General features: G+C 38.3%; 1 long non-coding RNA gene across 3 annotated transcripts; it reads right to left on the reverse strand.

The window, feature by feature from the left end:
* Positions 1-621: 621 nt before the first annotated feature.
* Positions 622-21,290, reverse strand: LOC136434550 (uncharacterized). 3 transcript variants are annotated; one of them, XR_010755762.1, is made up of 3 exons: positions 21,214-21,290; positions 2,672-2,764; positions 622-752 (listed from the first exon to the last, which is right to left on the reverse strand). It is a non-coding gene; the product is annotated as an uncharacterized lncRNA (long non-coding RNA). The 3 variants fall into 3 exon arrangements; XR_010755763.1 differs by lacking the exon at positions 21,214-21,290 and adding an exon at positions 18,042-18,203; XR_010755761.1 differs by lacking the exon at positions 21,214-21,290 and adding an exon at positions 18,042-18,202 and having other exon boundaries at positions 2,672-2,767.
* Between the last annotated feature and the right edge of the window lie 40 nt (positions 21,291-21,330).

Consider the following 21,330-nt stretch of genomic DNA (forward strand, 5'->3'; position numbering starts at 1 on the left):
TTTATAGCATTACCCGGTTGTACAATCTGAAAAATGATTATCTGACCAATGTTTTGCAGAAATTTTCCTTAATAAGGAATTTTTGGTAGTTCTACTGTAATATTCTGGTTCTTTGATACAGTGTCTAACCGGTATATCAAGTACAGTCTATCAGTGTACTTATTCAATCGCACAAGAGCAGGGCGAGTACAGGTATACGATATCTTTCCTTATTAAAGAAACGTTGCATGTACCACGTTGCATGAACATATAAGGAACATAAAACAGACCCCGAGTTCAATTTCTGTCACTTTTTTTCTGAGAGGTGAATATACAATTGAAAGCAAATCTGTACAATGGACATATCCAACGGGCATATTACAATGTTACATTTTCCTGCTTTCAGAGTCAAGAAGCGTCAACAACAATACTGCACGAAATCAGGTAAGAGAGCATGGTTACTGGGATTCGTAAATGTAGCTTAAACACTGAACATAACCTAATCATAACTAAGCTGAATTTAAGGAGACTTAAGTTTCACAGCTAAACCTTAATATTAAAATAGTGACAAGAGGAAGCCTTTAAGCATGTTGTAAGGGGGCGTAAAGAGCGGTTTTCGAAGGTAAGAGTCAGGGCAAATGAGTAAGAAAATTTCCTCACGCTTTCAGATGCTGGGGTGAAGACCATCACCATGGCAACGAACAGGGCAGTTTTCAGAATCATCTTTCCACCGGACTTTGCTCTTCTATATGCAGTCAAGAAATAACCTCGATCTGAAACAACAAAGGGCACCCATCTTTTATTGATATGGGAAAATTAACATTGTAAAGCCCCTGTAACACTTGTGCGTATATACAAGCCCACATTAGTTCCGTATGAAACATGTTTCCGGTTTAGGTTTAGTTTGCAGCCGAATAAGTGATTTCTTAGTTTCGCTCACTAGGCTGCACAACGGTGGGTCAAAGTAGAAAACAATTTTTTCCCCGCAAACCTTACTGAAATAAAAAAAAATGTCAATGCGCAACTCACGCGCCCTTGAATATACGCACAAGTGTGACAGAGCCCTGAGGTGGTGCCAAACTAGGACCCTTGTCATTAATGCCCCCCCCCCCCCCCGGCGACCTCGAGAGCCAACACAGAAAAAAAAAAAACTGACATATATATATTTAACTTAAGACGCACACTGAGCGACCGTGCAGCGACCAAAATTGAATCTGTTTTCTCCTTGATTTTATAATTCAAATATGATGCAAGGGGTAAAGGTATGGCTTAAAAGACAACAAAGCACACGCAAAGTTCGTTGTTTATCTCTGGAATTCGTTGAGTGATCTGTGAAATCTTTGGTCGCTCATGAAAAAATTCTGACATTTGAGATTTTGAGACTCAATTTTAGGTCGCAGCGAGAGCGCGGCGAGAGCGTTGTCCAAGTGGAATGGGGATTAAAGGAATCATACAAATGAATGCAATTATTTCCAAAGCTTCCAGGTGTTACTGGAAGATACAAACTAATGAATAGATACAAACTAATGAATCTTCCGCGTTCTCGAAGTCTATTTTCCTTCCACTAGAACGCTGCGATTTCAAATTGGCCAGAGCGTGGTGAGAACGCTGAGAGCGCCCTGCGCGCCATCCTCGGCGCTCTCACGACGATTGAAGTTTATTGAAACAAGTTACATAGCAGGCAGCAAAGAAAAAACAACAACAATCATATATAACATGCCGAACGACCATACAGGGACCAAAATTGAATTCGTTTTCCCTATTCATTTCATAATCTAAGATGCAAGAGGAAAGTATGACTTAAAGTTAAACGACAACAAAACACAGATGTTAAGAAATTCGTTCTCTATCCCTGGAATTCGTTAAGTAATCTGTGGAATCTTTGGACGCTCACAAAAGTTGCTGACATTTGACATTTTGGTCGCGCAGAGAGCGCACAGTGGTCGCCGGATAGATTCCATTTGAGCATATTTTTCGGAGGAGGGTTCGGCGCTTACACGGCGCTCTGGCCAATTTTAGGTCGCCGCAAGACCGCGGCGAGAACGCCGTCAAGTGAAATGAGGGTCTTAGATACACTTGTCAGAAGAGAAAGATAATTAAAAGTAATGAGTCCACAATGTCCCCATTGTTTTCCACTTAAACTACCATATAAAATGAAATCCGGAAAAATAAACCATTGCATTTCTGTGTTCCGATCCCGCCGCTGTCATATTTACTGGACCATAAAATACACATGTTCACATCATAGATACAAACTATCTTACATGGCCGCCGTGTCCCCAAAGTCCCTACATTTACTGAACCATGCAATACACCATTTGACATCATAAACACAAAGTACCTTACAAGAACGCCGTGTCCCCAAAGTTCACTACATTTACTGAACCATGCAATACACCATTTTACATAATAAACACAAAGCAATACACCAGTTGACATCATAAACACAAACTACCTTACATGAACGTCGTGTCCCCAAAGTTCTCTACATTTACTGAACCATGAAATACACCATTTTACAACTGAAAGACAAGCTAAAACAACATCAGTGTTCCCGCAGTTTTCACCAATAAATACACCTGACAGTGTTTAAAACAGAACGACAAACTGACTATACAGACTTCGAAATGGAATCCCAGAACAAGAGCTCATGAAGAAAGAAAACCTCTCTAGAAGTTGGAATCTCACTTACCTGGTTTGTCTGTCGATGAAGACGATGACGACGTAGCTGACTTGTAGAAAGCTTCGGATGAATTTAGCAAGCCCGTTGTCCAGATTTATAGAGCTTCTGGAAATTATACAACATATCTAATTATCTCAACAGCCAATTAGGAAGCAGGAAATATAACATTATGCGGACCTATCAGATTGTACGTAACATACGACGATCGGGAGAAGCAACAGTCGGAACCAATCATGTAGCAGAAAACATAACTTGCATAATGCTAACGATGTTGTGTAAGAAAATGTAGGTTGGGCCTAACGGCTTAATGCACCCACGCACACGTCAGCAACACGCGTGAGAAGGCCAGTATTATATTACCGCGACGTGTTCCGAACTACCGGCTTAATGCACCCACGCATGCTTCAGCAAATCGGCGTGAGAAGACATTAGCGACGTATTGTATATTGAAGAATTAGAGAAGATCTTACCAAGCTAAGCCTACTAGAAGTTGTTTTAAGCTAGTTTGTAATGGAATGGAATCTTCCAAGTCACCCTCAGCAACAAACCAGTCATATATAATGATAAAATCAACACAATATAGGAATGACATATCCTAGCAACGACAGAATTGACAACGCTATCATTCAAACGGTATATCTTTATTCAAGGTTTGTTTATGATAAGTGCTGTTTAAAATGTACTATTTCAGACAAAAAATTATCAAACAATTGCAAGCTATATTAATCATCTCACCTGTGTGTATTTAAAACCAATAGACTATACTTAATTTGTTTATCACATCTGAACACTTCCCCAAACACTGGAGTACAAAAAATGTACACATACATAAAGGTGATCCTAAAGATGACTTGAACAAGGACAGGGACATCTCTGCTATCAGCTGCCCAAGATATTCACAAAAATATTATTTTACGACGTCACTATTTTACTTGTTCATCAAATGACCTAGTTAACGATTTAGATAGTCTTGAATGTTTCCCGCCCTCCCTGTGCACAACCTTATAGTATTGTCTGCTTAACGCGGATAAAATGGTGCTATAGTCAGAATCTATATCTGTGCGCAGGACAGCCTTTATTCTTCCTGTGAGGTATGAAAACTCCAAGTGAGCGCACAGAAAACCAAAGTCGTATTCTTTAACATATCATGGCGACGTTTCAAGAACAGCACATTTTCCGTCGGCTTAGATAACATCTGAATCGAATGCTTTTATCATTACTTAGACCTAATCTTGACCCCATTTGGTACTTATTTCTAAGCTTAAACGAAATTTTATCAAGAAACAGCCAAAGCTTTATTCAGACGTATACATAGAAACCTCTCATTCATTCAACACTGTCCACCAAGACCCCGCTGAAGGTATTCAATACATGTATTCGGCATATCTTTTTTATAAGGCAATTAGATTTGGGGCAAGGATAGTATTAAAAACAATTGGTCCGAAAGAAGTCAGATTTGCTTTTGTTCAGGTGCTTTTGGCGTGCACAGAAATCTGTGCATGTTTACTTGTACAGCAGAACTAGGGGTATATTCTACAGCTATAGACATAGCCATTCGTATATCAAAGAAATGGACACGTCCTAAACAGCTATACTATTCTGGGTGTACCTTCTTACAGCTGTTACAAATACTTGATCATAATGATTATTGTTGCCTATATAGAATTCTGATAACAAGAATAGACCACAAACATAATTTTCATTATATAGAAAACATTGTCAGATGTATGTGTACATTCAAATATTTCACCGTTTGTTGTCTAGTACATAAAAAGGTTAGTTAATATTTTCCAATCATGTTAAAACTGAGACCGCAACGGAAATATGTATATATTTACACCGCAATGATAAAAAACGTCCAATGTTGTAAGATAAGAATAAGTGCCCACTCATCAGAAATAGAATAGGGACGATATAAAATGATAAAATGTTAGGATGTACTGTGTAAGTATTGCACAACAGGTGCAGTGCTAGATGGAATACGATTTATTTTCAAATACCTTTACCAAAAGGCTGAAAGAAACAAGCTTTTGCAAAGAAAAACTAGAGCAATGTCACCATCTGGAGAAGTCCCCACAACACATTTTTTCTTAAGTCACAAAACCAATTATCTGAGGTGCTGAACTATTCATTAGCCACTGACTCCAAAGAAGAAGCCAATCACCCCATAGTAGTGTACGCAGAAACATTTGTTAGATTTATAGAATAGAGCTTGTTTTATATTTTATGTATCTGTTTGTACTCCTGCAGTTAGCCTAGTACGGACATCAAGTTGCAAGAAAAAAATCATAGCTATATTTTCAAATGCTTCTCTCTAGTGTACGACAACCAGAACAGCAAAACTTCTGAATTCGCTTTATATACGATGAAAACAACTAAACTTCAAGGGTGACAGAGATAGGATAAAATGCTGGAATATCTAAAACAAATAGGAGAGAATCGTCCTTTTTGCATTTGCAAGAGGTCAAACAACACAATCTAAAATTCTGACTCTGATTCGATACGGTAACTAATTCATAATCCCATTTGAAAATTCCACAATACTGATTTTTTTCAATTATCAAATGTAACATACGAGAAAGGAGTATAAAAGCAATGCTTGCTCTCGAAATAATGTTGTCATTGCTTAAGTTATTTGTATTGTAGTGGGAAATGGTACGCCACGCTTTTTCTCGGCCTTTTAAGCTATAGTTGTATGCTCTTTTTGAATTGAATTGATATTTTCAAATGAATAGATGTTAGCTTTCGAATGTGCATGTGCGCTGAAAGAATGGCGAAGTCCTATGAAAATACGGTCTCAAAATCACCCCACCCACTCCCCCTTTTTTCCATCTTACAACCAAACCTTCAGTTTGGCCAAAGCAAGCCCTTTTGGGGTCAGTCGAACCCTTTATGAACATGCTCATTGAGGTGTATTGTTTTGAGCAGTGTACATTCAAGATACGCTAGCAGCCACAATAATATATCGAAATACCCGTAATGTCTAATATTTTTATATCAGACATTACGGGTACTTCGATATATCATTGTGGCTGCTAGCGAATCTTGAATGTACATTACTTTAGCCTAGACAAAGTCGATGGAATTCTCTGCGATATCTGAGAAAATGATGATAGACTATGAGAATCTGGTGTAACAAAATTAAAAGCACTTCAGAAATACTGCTGGTGGAAGAGCGGGAAAGGCTACAAAATAGGTAGGCGAGGCTACGTGTTGCATTGAAAGGTCACACGTTGTACACACCTACCTACGCATCGTAGAATTATGTGTACCAACCCCTCGAAATTTTGCCTGATCGTTGAATTTGATAACATCACACCGAATTGTTGAAGGAATTGGAAAGAAACGCAGACTGCAGTTTTGAATATGACTGCAGTTTTGAATATGCGGCATTTACGTAGACATTACGTTGACTCCAAACAAGAAGCCAATCACCCAATAGTAGTGTACATAGAAGTATTAATAGGTAGATTTATAGAATAGACTTGTTTTATATTTTATGTATTTGTATGTACTCCTGCAATTAGCCTACGGGCATCAAGTTTCAAGAATGAAATTATAGATTTATTTTCAAACGCTTCTCTCTAGTGTTTCAATTCTGATTGGAACGGTTACATTTGAATAATTTTTTTCTGAAAGAAAAAACTCCATTCAACAAAAAAATTGGAGGAACCCGGTCACCATATATGTTCTAGCAGGTGCCATCACCTAAACACCGCTTCACATTTTAAACACTGTATATATGATAAGAGGAAGCCATAAAATACATAAGATATTATACTGTGGATATTTAAAATGTATCTTTCAAAAGAAGACAATAGAATGCTGACCCTCCCCTGCTATGACTAGGTATAGAAGAGGCATAGGCTACCCTGTATCTACCGCATTGTGATTACATGAATTAATAGTGGGTAAGAAGGTTGAGCAGGATGGCATGTGTCGGGGACCATTGTAATCTAACCAATATCGTACACCAACACATTGTGACAAACTGTCCTCAAAATATTTGAATCGAATTGCATTAAGGAGTCGGGAAAGATGAAGTCGAGGTATACAGCGGCTCAGAAAAGATAGAATGAGCACTTAAGGTTAAACGAGACATAATAATTACGTAAGGTAGCATCAATAAATGTGACTACAGAAATGCTCGGCGGAACTCAGAACAACAAACCCGAATAGTGCCAAACACATAATAACAATATATTTTGTTTGTACGTACATCGTCTTAGACATTACAATTTACCGCTCACGAAAGGATAACGTGAAAACCGTAGTAATTATCCAACATGGATACATTGAATCTACTTCTTTTGATCTTTTTCGTTTTCAATCTTTATACTAATACTAGACGTCATGATAATCTGTGCCGCTATTTACAGCAGACGGTGATGGAAGGCAAGAAGGTAATATTGGTCCTACTACTTGTTCATCAATGACCTAGTTAACGATTTAGATAGCCTTGTGCACAGCATTATCGTGTGTTGGCCGCTTTACGCGGATAACGAGATGATATTAACATATCATGAAACTGGCTTTCAATGCTCAATGGCCAGTCTTTAAGCTTCTTGTGAGGCATAAAAACTCCATCTGAGCGCACAGGAAAATCAGGGCGACGTTTCCAGAACAGCACATTTTTCTTCAACTTAGATAACATTAAAATTGTTAGCTCCTGCTTGCCCTTAATCAGACATTTAACCTTTTTCTTATTCGTTACTTATTCCTTACTAGTAGCTTAAGCAAAACTATATCACGAGACGCGCAAAGCTTGTCCCAGATCACCCTGCTTATCAATAAGCTATTCAATGCATGTATTTAGCACATATGTTTAAATGGCCAGTCGAGCAAATACTATTTTAAAGACAATGGCAATGGAAGTATTCAATTTCACATTTGTAAAAATACTCTTGGCGCGCGCAGAAAACCATGAATATTCTGCTTATAGAGCAGAATGTTGACTATATTCTACAGATATAGATACCGCAGTTCGTATTTTAAAGTGATTGTTACTTCGGACACACCTATACTATTTTACAAAGCCTTTGCAAATAGATGCACTACTCTGTCAGATAGAGTTCCTTATAGAACTGTTCTTAGAAAAATGTAGAAATTCGTGATTGATGATACAACAATTTATTGCCTATAGAATTTCGATAGCTCTGGGGTTGACGAAAAGCATGTCTGAATTTGGTTAAGAAAAACACTGTCAGGTGTTAACATTCAAACATTTTTACACCACTTGTATAAATGTGATGGTAGATGAAGGGTTAACAATCATGTTGAAATCGAAAGCGCAAAGGAAAGGTATTCAATTATACCGTAATGATTTTGACAATCGTCCAATATTTGTAAGGAACGAATCAGTGCCAAGCCATTATGGAAAGAATAGGGAAGGCGTGAAAAGCTGATTAAGTTCAGAATAGACTGTGAAATATTGCAAAATAGATGCAGTGTTAGATGAAATGCATGGCAATTGGTAAGTACCCTAGGCCTCACAATGAGGCTCAAAAATACTCTGAAACAAATATAGCAATCTCCCCATTATTACACAATTAAGAACCTTGCCTCCAAAACACGTTTGTACAAAAATCATAAAGTCCACTTATTATTTCAAACGTGGGACAGTTCATTGGTATCTGCCCCCCAAAGAAGAAGCCTACTCCCACTAATGTACGTAGAAATATCAGATAGATTTGTAGAATGAACTTTATTTATCTGTTTTGCATTAATGTGTTTGTACTTCTGCAATTATTCTACGGCCATTATGTAGCAAGGATAAATCTATAGTTTCATCTTGAAAGCCTTCTACCTACCGTTCTAATTGTGGATCGAGTTATCATATTTTCCTTTTTTGAATAAAGAAGTTACAACTCAAATCAAAGGAAATCACGGAGACCAAGTGTATCTTACCGATAAACAAAAGCTAATATGTCTTTATGTGCTAAACTCTGTAATACGTCGAAGCGATAGATATAAAGATTGAAATCCTTTTACGAGATAAGACACTGAAATAATGACCAATCCTTCTTATTTGACCAGATCTACAAGCGGTGGTCTTTGTCGTACCTATCACATAGAAACTACATACATTATGGGTAAATACGACCGTTAGTTTGGCAACACGGTGGCACGCGGTGGCCTTGTTCCTTAGGTTGTTGACTAAGAACCGGGAGATACTGAGTTGGAATCCCAGACAGGCCCTGATGTTGTGCGTTTTAGAATTCACTCTACTCGGTTGTAACTGAGTACCTAGCTTCGGTAAGGGACATCCCTTGGATTGGACGCTAGATGGAGGTCCCGTGTTTGAGGAGAGCCCCACTTTGAGCACGTAAAAGAAACACTTTAAGTTAACTCATCGAAAAGAGGGGAAATGAATCAAATGAATTTGTCTGGATATGCAGTTTGTACTGTTCAATACAAAGCTGGTGTGATATGCTATGATATTCTCGACTGGATACATATTACACATCATGACAAATATAGATTTTTCAAAAGCTAAAACAATAGAGCAGTAGACTATACCAACCTTAAAACTCCATATGGACACTATGATAGGGAAAGGAAGAGGGGATTTATCAACGAAATGGTCTGGCCTCGTTATATCTAATCGACCTGTAGTAAAATATGTCTGATCAGACACACATGCATTTCATCTGCATAAATTCTGCACAACGACGAATTCATACATTTTAATAGGTTCACAGGGTTGTATATATCAAAAAAGGATTCAGGAAACCACAGGAGTTAAGTGAATGTCTACCTATATTATCTGACCGCTTATGACCAATTGGCCAAATTTATTGTTTTATCAAATACCTTCTAGTTTGAACAAATGACGTTAAATAATATATTCCCTGTATATAACCTCCAAAAACTGGTTAAGATTACAGGTGGTTTGAAAAAAAATCGTTTTCCAAAATCTGTGTTCCTTTTCGAAAAGAGTACAAAGTAAAAAGTAGGCATTTCAATTTTAATGTTGCACTCGGTCAGTCTTAAAATATCTTATGATTGTAGTAGTGTCAATTTTGTTTTTTCCTCCGCATAGAGAAACAGGTCAGCCCCACAAACATTGCTAGTAGATATACACAAAATGGAGAAAAGGAACCAGTGACCGTGCTTTATATTTAGAAAAGAACCCCAGAGCCTTTATGATACGAGTAAGAATATTGTTTATATTTTCTTTGGATAAAGACGCGGACCATTTCGACGAATTTCGCTAGTAGATAGCCTGTATTACACAAGCTCTTTTCTTACACAACTACACATTTTTCGGTGGCTTAGATAACATCGAGATCGCTTGCTTTTATCATTACTTAAACCGAAGCATAACCCCCTTCGGTACTTATTTCGAAGCTAAAACGAAACCTTATCAAGAAACACCCAAAGATTTATTCAATCGTATAGATATACACCTCTCATTCATTCAACATTGTCCACCAAGACCCTGCTTAAGCTATTCAATACATGTATTCAGCATATCTTTTTTATGGCAATTAGATTTGGGGCAAGTATAATATAAAAAACAATTGGTCCGAAAGAAGTCAGATTTGCTTTTGTTAAGGTGCTATTGGCGTGCACAGAAATCTGTGCATGTCTGCTTGTACAGCAGAACTAGGAGTGTATTATACAGCTATAGACATAGCCATCCGTTTATCAAAGAAATGGACACGTCTTAAACAGCTATCCTATTGTACACCATTCAAATAGACACGCTTCTCTATAAGCAGGTTGTACCTTGTAACAGCTGTTTAAAGTACTTGAGATCATCACGATTATTGTTGCCTAGATAGAATTCTGATAACAACAATAGACAACAATAATATCTTTTATTATTTAGAAAACACTGTCAGATGTGTACATTCAAACATTTCACCGTTAGATGTCTAGTACATAAAACGGTTATTTAAAATCCAAAGCGCAACGGAAATATGTATATATTTACACCACCATGATTTTCACAAGCGTACAATGTTTGTAAGATAAAAATCAGTGCCCACCCACCAGAAATAGAATAGGGACGACATAAAAACATAGAATTACGGGACATACTGTGCAAGTATTGAACAACGGATGCAGTGTTAAATACCTTCACCATGATTATGGAGGTGTTATGTGATGTGTTTTTTTCTCTGCATTTACAAACGGGTCTAATAGGTCTAGTTAATATGCACGAGAAGCAGAACAGCAAAACCTATAACCTCGCTTTATGTACGATGAAAACAACTATGTACTAAGGGTGAGATAGGATAAAATGCTGGAATATTTAAAAAACACGAGAGAATCGTCCCTTTTGCTTTTGCAAGAGGTCAAACAATACAATCTAAGATACTGACACTGATTATATACGGTAACTATTTCTCATAATCCTATTTGATAATTCTACAATACCGATTCTTTCAATTATTAAATGTAACATACGAGAAAGGGCTTTATAAAGCATTACTTGCTCTTGAAACAATGTTGCCATTACTTTTCTATTGTAGTGGGAAATGGTACGATAAGTTTATTCTCTACTTTTCAAGCTATAGTTTGATCTTTTTTTTAAATTGAATTGATATTTTCAAATGCATGGATGTTAGCTTTCGAATTTGAATGTGCGCCGAAACTGTGAAAGAACGTCCATATGGCGAAGTCTTATGAAAATACGGTCTCAAAATCAGCCCACCCTCTCCCCTTCTTTCCATCCTACAACCAAACCCTCAGTCTGAACGGCAAGAGTTATCAGGACAATGTGTAATAGGTGCTGTTTAAAATGTACTGTTTCAGAAAAAAATTATTAAGCAATTATTAGCTATATTAGAGGGAAGGAATAAACAGGTAGAGACCCGGATCATGTTATACGTCTACTAGATACACAAAATGCCAACAACTTAACATTGCTTTATATGTTAGACACTGATTGGAAATCTTAAAACTTTTGCGAAAGACGATAATGAAATTCTGACCCTTTCCCGCTTACTTGATCAGGTATACAAGCAATATGGCCTTCATTTGTAGCTACGATACTGTAATTACATAGATTACAATAAAATGGGGCAGATAAATTCACATCGTAGTGGCAGGGTGACCTTCTTGTTAGTTTTTGTTGGCTAGCTGGTTTGAGACATCCCTTGGAAATGATGCTTTATGGAAGTCCCGTGTTTGAGGAGAGCCAACCTTGAGCAGATTAAAGCCCCGCAACACTTATTGAAAACTATAAGGGAACATCTCGTTATGAGTGGATAAATAAAACTGTGGGGAAATGCACTGGTTGTACCTTTCAGGACAAACCCAGTGAGTTGCACAATGAAGCGGCTTACGAGTATATACTACATTACAAACAAAGTAAAAATATAAAAAAAAACACCACGCCATTAATAATGGTTACTTTAATTATTCCCATCGTAGTTTTCTGCGCTGTGTACGGTTTAAATCCAGTACATTTTGCAATGGCGGGGTGTATAGCTTCTAGCTAAGAATTTCCTAATGTTTGCAGTCAGGGTGACTTCGATATAGTATCTGATTTTGTAAGGTGTAGTGAAGTCATCTACTATGTCTGGAGGGAAGGTCTACATGTGTGAAGCAAACTGTACAGTTTAGGAACATGTAGCAAGTTCTACAATTTATACTCTAAGTCAATGACATGCGTCAAAATGTCCTCTGGTCTAACACCACCATTTACAACAGAGGGGGAAATGTTGGTCCTCCTATCAGTTTATCAGTGACCTAGTTAAAGAGTTACTGACTATGCCCCAACTTTACTGTGCACAACCTTGTCTTGCCCTGTCTTGTCTGCTTTAAGCGGTGCTATAGTAAGAATCTGGCTTACACTGTGGGCTGGACAGCCTTTGTTATGTGAGAAATGGAAATTCCAAGTGAGCGCAGGTAAAAAAAAGATAAGTTGTGATCTTTGAAAGATTGGTACAACTTTCAAAAACACCACATTTTCCTTCGGTTTAGATAATATTGAAATCACATGCAAGATTTTACCATAACTTAGACCTAACCTTGTCCTCATTTGGTACTTATTTCTTAGGTAAATTGAAACTGTCTCACGAAAGGTAGAAATAGCAGATAGATCTATAAAATAGATTTGTTGTACCTTCCTACGCTCATGTATCTTTGTAAACCCTTCATATCAGCCTAAAGGTGTGATTTTGCAAGACTAAAATCATCAATTAATCTTTAAACGTTTCTATCTAGCGTTTTTTTTACAGCTTAGAGATTATATTTGACATATATTGTGCTTCTGTATCAAGAAGGGATACCTCAAATAAACGGTAAACAGGGATACCCGGTTTATCATACTTGGCTATCAGATACACAAAATATGGCTACCACCGCCTTCTGTGAAAGGCTTCTGTATATCATTTGATAAATTAGTTTTAAGTGTCTGTGATATCTGTGATATCTGTGACAACAGCTACGTGTGAATAATGTACGGAATGTGATGTTTCATGGAATGAAAAATAAAGAGATCTGGCATTTTGAACATTGACAGAAGCACATGCAGACTCAATTAAGACAAATCATGAATGCATGAAAGGAATACTAAAGACTGAAAATTCAGGAAGGCGAAAGCATTGGCAGGAGTACAGTTTTTCATATCATTCCCCTGTATGACAAATACTCTGGCTACCAGTTGTCCCACTACTGTTTCCCTTCGTCGGACATGGTTTGATCATATTACCCTCCTGAATGTTCTACGTCGAGGTAACTCCTTTATTTTTCACTTATTCCTGACTGGATTCTACACAGCTTTCAATTTCTAAGTCAAATCAAATTTGATCACTGAAGGTAATATATACTTCGTTAGATACTTCCCGACAACGAACTGCCTTATGACTCTACTCTTGTTTCCTTGTTATTTGTTACTACATATATTGCTGTATGAAAATACAGAAAATGATCTGATGCTCGCAAAAGACAACCATGGATTGATGTGTTTTTACTCTACAGTAACTATTGCTGGTGAACGGTTACCTGGAACAACTAAGGAAACAGCTTTAACACTGAATAAGGAGGTAAAACAAGATTGCATGTGTCAGGTACCAGTATGGTTTAACCCATATAGTACATCAGCGCAGACAGACAGTTCTCAGAATATTTGTACTGATTTATAGGCATCAAGAAAGATAAAATAACCCGAGTTAAACAACGACACAGAACAAAAGGAGCTAGATGATTAAACTACAGACAAACTAATCATAAATCAATATTGTTACAGAAAGGCGCAGAATTCAAGACAACAAACCTGCAGTGCCCAAACACACAACCCTGTGTTTTTGTTGTTGTAATCACATCATCACGTGTACTGTAATTTTCCGCTCACAAAAGTATTACACAGGGAATTAAGGGATTATCAGCAATAGATACGTTTAATTCGCTTGTTTTCAGCTCGGTCGTATCTAGTCGTCATTCTACGACCTCATTTAATTTCATTTCACGGTATTTTAAAATGTTCAGTACATATTTTACAAACCAATAGACTATAATATTTAATTTGTTTATCACATCTGAACACTTCCGCAAACACTGGAGTTCAAGCAAAAATGTACACATACATAAGGGTGGTCCTAAAGATGACTTGAACAATTACAGGGACATCTCTGCTATCAGCTGCCAAAGATATTCACAATAGTAATTAAGACGTCTAACCCAATGTCTAGATAAAATAAACCCAAATCAGGATGGCTTGAGAATGCTTGCTCATGCATGCTCCTTTATGCTTGCTAAGTAGACATCTGAAAACCGTTCGACTATGTCCTGAGAGAAGGCCCATATATGTACCCTACAAACTATTCAGTTTGGAAATGACCGCAAGATCTACAATTGGCCCACTCAATGACATGCGTTAAAACCTCGGGATCCGCTGGTCTTACCTCACTTTTTACAACAGATTAATAAAAGTAAGGGTGAAGTATTTGACACACGTTTTGTTCATCAATGACCTGGTGTAAGATTTTGATAGTCCTTACTATGACCCTAAGTCTCTATGCACAACCTTATCGTGTCTAGTCTGCTTTACGCGGATAACGTGGTGCTATAGCACTGCACGAAATGGCCTCGTATCCCGGCGTATACGTACAGGGATTCCTCCGGAAATATTCCATATCCCGGTGCGGATTTAGCGTATCCGTTAGTTATAACGGATACGCTAAATCCGCACCGGGATATGGAATATTTCTTACGTTATGACACCCGCACCGCACCGGGATATGGAATAGTTCTTACGTTATGACAGACCACAATTATGCTTCAGATTTACCGGTCACGGAGAAACGTTCACGGCTTCCATGAACCAGTATGATTAGCTATAGTGAAACATATGTGCACATTTCAGGCGTATATACTTATGTTTTATGGATAATGATATACCCGAAGGGTACTCGCAAGTGCAGGAAATATGGAGTGATGATGGTAAGTATAGTAATATGCCACACGCAAACAAAACGGTGTGGCAAGCAGGCGTGTTGGTGGATGTGACCTCATGTATCAGATGTATATATTCAAGCATGAATTATTTACAGATAATGAATGGTAAAATCAAGAATTTATCAACATGTCAGAAACCGAAAACGAACTGCAAACTTATCTATACCGTTATAAGTATGACAAGCGGTCCAATTATTGTAAGATAAGAATCAGTGCCCCCAACCCCGCTAGAGATAGAAAAGGTACTTAATAGTATAACGTCATCATTGCACGGCGGTTGCAGTGGAAAATGGAATAGATTTCATCTTTTTAAAACAATAAGTTATCGCTGAGCTTTGATCAGCTAGAAGAACACATCTCAACTAAATCTCAAAACCCACTTATCATAAAAATCTGGAACTTTTCATGAGCTACTTCCTACAAAGCAGAATTCAAATCCCCAGTATTGTACGTAGAAACATCGTACGTAGTTCTAAAGCATAGTCTTCCGAAGACGTTTGTCACGTTTCATGTTGTAGCATCTGTGTGTGTGTCCTTGGAGAAAGTCTAGGGGGTGACTTCGCAAATGAAGGAAGATGTCTTCGAACAATGACGAATTAAAATGTTTGCGTCATGTTTATAGGACTGTGTGTAGTCTACAAGAAAACCAAGCCATGAAACCATAGGACTAGAGTAGTTGCTTTGGCCATAAGTCGTCAGATGATATATGTAGACATCTAGAAATGCTGAACCTGCGCTGCTGGCACTTCTGTACTCTGGACTCCAGAGCACGTGTACCGGCGCGCCCCCCGAGCTTTCCCGGGCCAACCCTCCCGCTGGCCCCGACGATCTACCCCGCGAGACTCTCCGCTAGCCCCCAATCTCCGCTGGCCGCACACAGTGTGTTTTTAAAGGCCTTATAGTTTGAAATCACAGAGAGTACACCACAAATAATGATCAGCTTGCCCGCATCTAACCTCCAAGAAATGTTTTAGTTCTGATAAGCAGTTTGAAGATAGAAATTATGTTTTCCTAGTTTGTGTACATGAAAATACAAAGAAGAATGTAACCGATTATGTTGAAGAAGGTATCTCAGTTTCGAATGATTGCAGAAGTGCTATCTATTGTTTGTGTTTCCTCTACATTGAGAAACGGGCCATCCCCACTAATAAGGCAAGTAGATATGCACAACAAGCACGACAACAAAACGAATGATCTTTCTTCATACATGTATACAAGGACAACTATATACTAAGCGTTGGACATGGTAATATGTTGGAACTAGAGCTATTTCAATTGCTCAGCGTATAAAAAAAACAGAATTCTCCCTTTTGCTCGACCAGGTCAAACAATACAATCTAAAATACTGACTTTTATTAGATACGGTAACTAATGCATAATCCCATTCCACGTACATTCCAAATTCTTTCACTTATCAAATGTAACATATGGGAAAGGACGATATAAAGCATTAGCCTGGAGTCCAGCCTTGTTAGCTTTGGCCCAACGTAACGTCCGCCAGCCGCCGTTATGATATATAAGGCTTCTTTACCTTATCATACACATTAAGGCAATGGGATTCCATAGGATATCTGTGAAAATGACAAACTATGGAACTTAGGATCACATAATTGAAGCACTCTGAAAATACTGCATTTAGTGGGGGACCCAGAAAGTCTACAAAATAGGTGGGCTTCATGTTGTTTTGAACGGTCACACGCTGTATAAACCTACCTACGCATCATGACATTTTATGTACCAGCCCCTCGTAGTTTTGCCCGTTTGTTGAATTCGATAAAACCACACCGAATTCTCGATGTAATTGAAAAGAAACGCAGTCCGCTGTTATTGAATGTGACCGGGGCGATTACTTATGAAATCAGTGCCATACGGTTTTTAGTACAACTGGAAAATGCTACCTCATAAAAAAAACATGTTTACTACAATCACACAAGAAAATTAAAGAAGACCATCCCCCCAGCTATGTAATCTATGGACAAACAATTTGTGTACCTCCTTATTCTTACTATGCTTAATGCATCTGTATGTATTCTCGCAAGTAGCCTTTAAGCACACGTTTTTTTGAATAAAGATTCCTGATCAGATAGTTACGGACCTGTCATGGCTGTACGTAAACAATCCACGTTGCAGTTTTGCTCACACGGGGATTATCGCTGGGCAGAATTACTATTTTCCACAGTAGAAGTGTGCTTTTTTGTAGGCATGAATTCGTTTTAAAACCAGTTGTTATTGCGTTGATGAGTTACAACAAGATTTTCACTTAAAAGATAGATATAGTCAGAAAATGGTTTAAACCTTTGAATGTGTAGTCTATATGATACAAATGCTCATTGTTGGAAGTTGTCTTTGAAATTATCTGCGCTAGGGGGCTCTCATGAGTGATATGATTGCATCGGATCAGATTGGAACAATGGCAAACAGCGTTATTATTATAGGTTCTTACGACATGACACAGCAGAATTATCTTTCAGATATACTCCTTGCGAGGAAAATCTCACGGCTTTCGATATTTCGTGAACCATTATATAACTAGTGAAACATTTGTGCACATGATCATCTAAGACATTTATTCTCCAGGTTGGTGAATGATTAGCTAAAAAAAGACCATGTTGGAATCCAAGCTGTAGTCGTGAGGTAGCCTGGAATACAGCGGGTGGTCTCAGACTGATAACGAAGCATAACCCTTTTTGTCGTTAGGTAGAGACGTTAGCTGTAGTCTCACCAATCTTAAGAAAATGGCTGTGCTTTACAAATAATAGAATGTGATTCGTATCAGTTCCAAACACATGCCCGAATGCTACTCTCCAGTACAGAAAATATAGAGTATAATGACGATAGAATTCGAGTGATATTCCGCACGTGGCGGGGGTGGGGGGCGTTCGACACATCTACACCTCTACTGAGAACCTGATTTGCTCGACTATCAGCTGCGAACTTTACTTTTGAAAGAAATCATGAAAATCGTTACCTTGCGAAGTATGACGCCGTATTCTGCGGTTAATTTCCCGGTTTCACCAATTTCAGACCATAGCAAAACTGAGCAGAATTGTCGAAGCAGTAAGTCAACCCGTTAACAACAAAAAGGAATACTCCCACGGTCGTCGGCTGTTAAGATCACACTTCACCGCCTCCTCATACCTATCATTTGTGTAAACACCGTCCATGTAGTTCTACGTCCATCTGGTAGATGGCGCTTTAATCCCGTGGACTCTGCACTGAAAGAAAATCGTTTTATACCATTTCCATCACTACAATATAGAGTGAATATATGTGGTATCATAGTAACGTTATATCATGTATATTATGTCGTTGGTTTTCTATGAATTTCTTTGTATTTGAGGACCCGGCTTTGCACGGAAACAACGTTGTTTACGTTAATCCCCCGTCACGAATCAACAATTTAGCGCGGCCGACTTGTCGGCGAGCTCCAAATGGATAGAACTGCACCGAAAAATTCCTGAATTATATATAGAAAATTGCGTGGGTAACCATTTGTATATAAAACCGCACAGATATTCTAATTCTAGAGGAAAACCCGTCCCCAGATCGGACAAATGACAACGCAAATGCCGCAGGACTGGGTATTAACGGGATTGAAGAATTGCGGGTCAAGGGATTTCAGACGACACACCTGTCTTTATGACGTGTCATGCTCTTAAGCGTTGTCATGGAGACGAGTAGCTAGTGTTTTGCAGTGAGGCTAACAAAGTTTTCACTCACTGCTTGCGTGACAAGATTTTTCTTAATATCTAGATTGACCGTAGATCGGATGGCTCCTTCAAACGTCTAATAAAGGGTATCATGCCGGCATGTCTTTCTCTCGTCCCCACTCGAGATGCTAATGAACTGAACCAATAAAGAATAAATTCCTGTTCTTGTGAGTGTAATAGAAAAAGAAAGGCATTCAGGGAATGGTTTCTATAGTTCAAACAAACATAATGTGCAACTGCAACATGTGCAACTGTAACGTTTCTAGGTAGCATACATGTCTATTCTCGGGTTACCCCTGATAAATGCTCTGTCTGTTGTTGTGTAGCTTAGCCCAGCTGGATTTAAGAGCGATTAGGAATTTGGTTAGAAAAGATTAAGAATTGGACGGAACATTAACACGCCACGAATGTTTGTATATCATAGGAAACAAATTGACTGGACTTTGATTTAAAATGCCGGGTTTCTGACCCCGAAATCACCTAAAGCCTAGTTGAAATTCGATTATTGTCCGTGGGAAAAAACGGTAACAAACTTAGTAATACCCTAAATAACATGACGAAACCAGAATGGACGCCAGCTTACACTAGGAGGTGGAGACACTAGCAAGGTCGATGTTCAATAGTACGTTTGGTAGTAAACCGGGATGTGAACGTCGTTTCTTAGCATTTGTTTAGATTTTAGTGTTGATGTTAATGCCTTAAATTGCTTCAGTATAGATTTTTCTACCATTTATTTTTAAAACTTCTATCTATGGATACAAATAAGTCCTTGTATATCGACATCTGATAAAGGTGGGGATTCTTGCACAGTTTCGAATTGTGCTTAACAATAAAATTCGTTTCATAGAAACATTATTCAATCTTATCTAGACTCATGTCAGGTAGTGAAGGTTCAGGAGTTTTGCTTGAAATTCATCAACAAAAATAGTAAGCCTGTTTTGGCGCATTGTAGTATTCACTAAGATTCAAATGACCTTGACTGCCTGTGTGTTCACCTTCACCGCCCCCCTCCCAAGCTTGTAGGACGGAGGTTCGCGTGGTCCGGACGGAATGACTGGTTGTTCGAATTCCACGCTATGTTTACTGTAAACACAGGTTGTCGTCAGTGAAAATACGTTTGCACTTTACCAACACAAAAGGCGCCATTGTGGAGCCGACAGGGCTTCGGCGGAAACACGATGTTTTCTGCGTGTCTCACACAGGAGACACGGGGGTTGGCTAAGTTGTTGGTGACGAGGGTATTTCTGGAAAATATGTGTGGTCGCCAAGTACAGACAATTTCTTTTGTATGCTTTTTTTTATTCATAGGCATCTTATAAAATGATGCAAGACATTATCATGGAATTGATAATGATAAACATGTAAGAGGTTATCGTGGAATTCCAACGGTGGAAACATAGAACTTTTCTAGACCGTTCATGTCTCTATCTTTTAAGAGACATCCATACTTAAAAGTATGTTTTTTCTTGTGACAACCTCCACCCACCATCCCCTCCCCCAAACGCCCAACCTGACGCAATGACTCGAACCTGCGGATGTGAATGGGTGGATCTTAAAGTGACAACAAACATTGAACAAGTTCCTCTTCTGTGACATATGCGTACCAAAACAATCGACATAGCATAGCTGTTATTCGTATTTTGAAGTGAATGGGGGCCACCTTCGTCCTCTTGACGTTCGTTCGTCAAGCCAAGCCAAGACACACCGAAACTTGCTTTTGTGTGTTTATCAGAAAACACTACCAGCGTTGTTTCAGAAAATGTACTGCTTTGATAGATGAAATAAACATGTTGTAGCACTACTGCAAGTTAATTATAACAACTTTATTCTATCAGTATTATGTATAACTCTTTACACAGGAGAACGAACATACGGCACTCGGAGATTTTGATTAAGTATGACCTCTCAAAGGTCAACTCATTATAAACATGCCCTATTGACCGTACTAGTCGAGAGGACCTGTTCGTCTGTCTGTCGAAACATAGAACTACTATGGCATGGTGTGGGATATATTGTAAAAATAAAGTACACATATTAACTATATAAAGCATTATGGTATTATATGATCATAATACAATGCACTATGTATGTCAGTACAATATGAATTCAATACAATTTCATGTGCTAATGTATTTCCTGAAATCAAAGCCTTCAATTCCATCAAATCACAATAAACAGTCACTAAATCTGTATAGCTAAAAATGCTATATACGTTGCGATTGGGTAAAACATGTTCCCAAAACTAGATATTTTCCTCAGTACACATAATCGAGATTGGATGTTGCACTATAGAGACTCATTTATAGATACAAGAAAACTATAAGAATACATGACCAGAGAGAAAAATACGTATGGCCCATCATCTATGACATATTCAAGTTGGCGTTTTTTTCTAGATCTAATATCTAAGGAGATACCCAAGGCCGATACCTGCTTTGTTGTGCAACAATTGTTCCTTGTCCGCGCATGGGCAAAGACGCTTCGGGCGGACTAGAGTTATGTCATAGAGAGCGTTTGCGGAAAGGCTGTGATAGGGGATCTACCAAA

The sequence above is a fragment of the Branchiostoma lanceolatum genome, chromosome 5, assembly GCF_035083965.1.
Source record: "Branchiostoma lanceolatum isolate klBraLanc5 chromosome 5, klBraLanc5.hap2, whole genome shotgun sequence".
Lineage (NCBI taxonomy): Eukaryota > Metazoa > Chordata > Leptocardii > Amphioxiformes > Branchiostomatidae > Branchiostoma > Branchiostoma lanceolatum.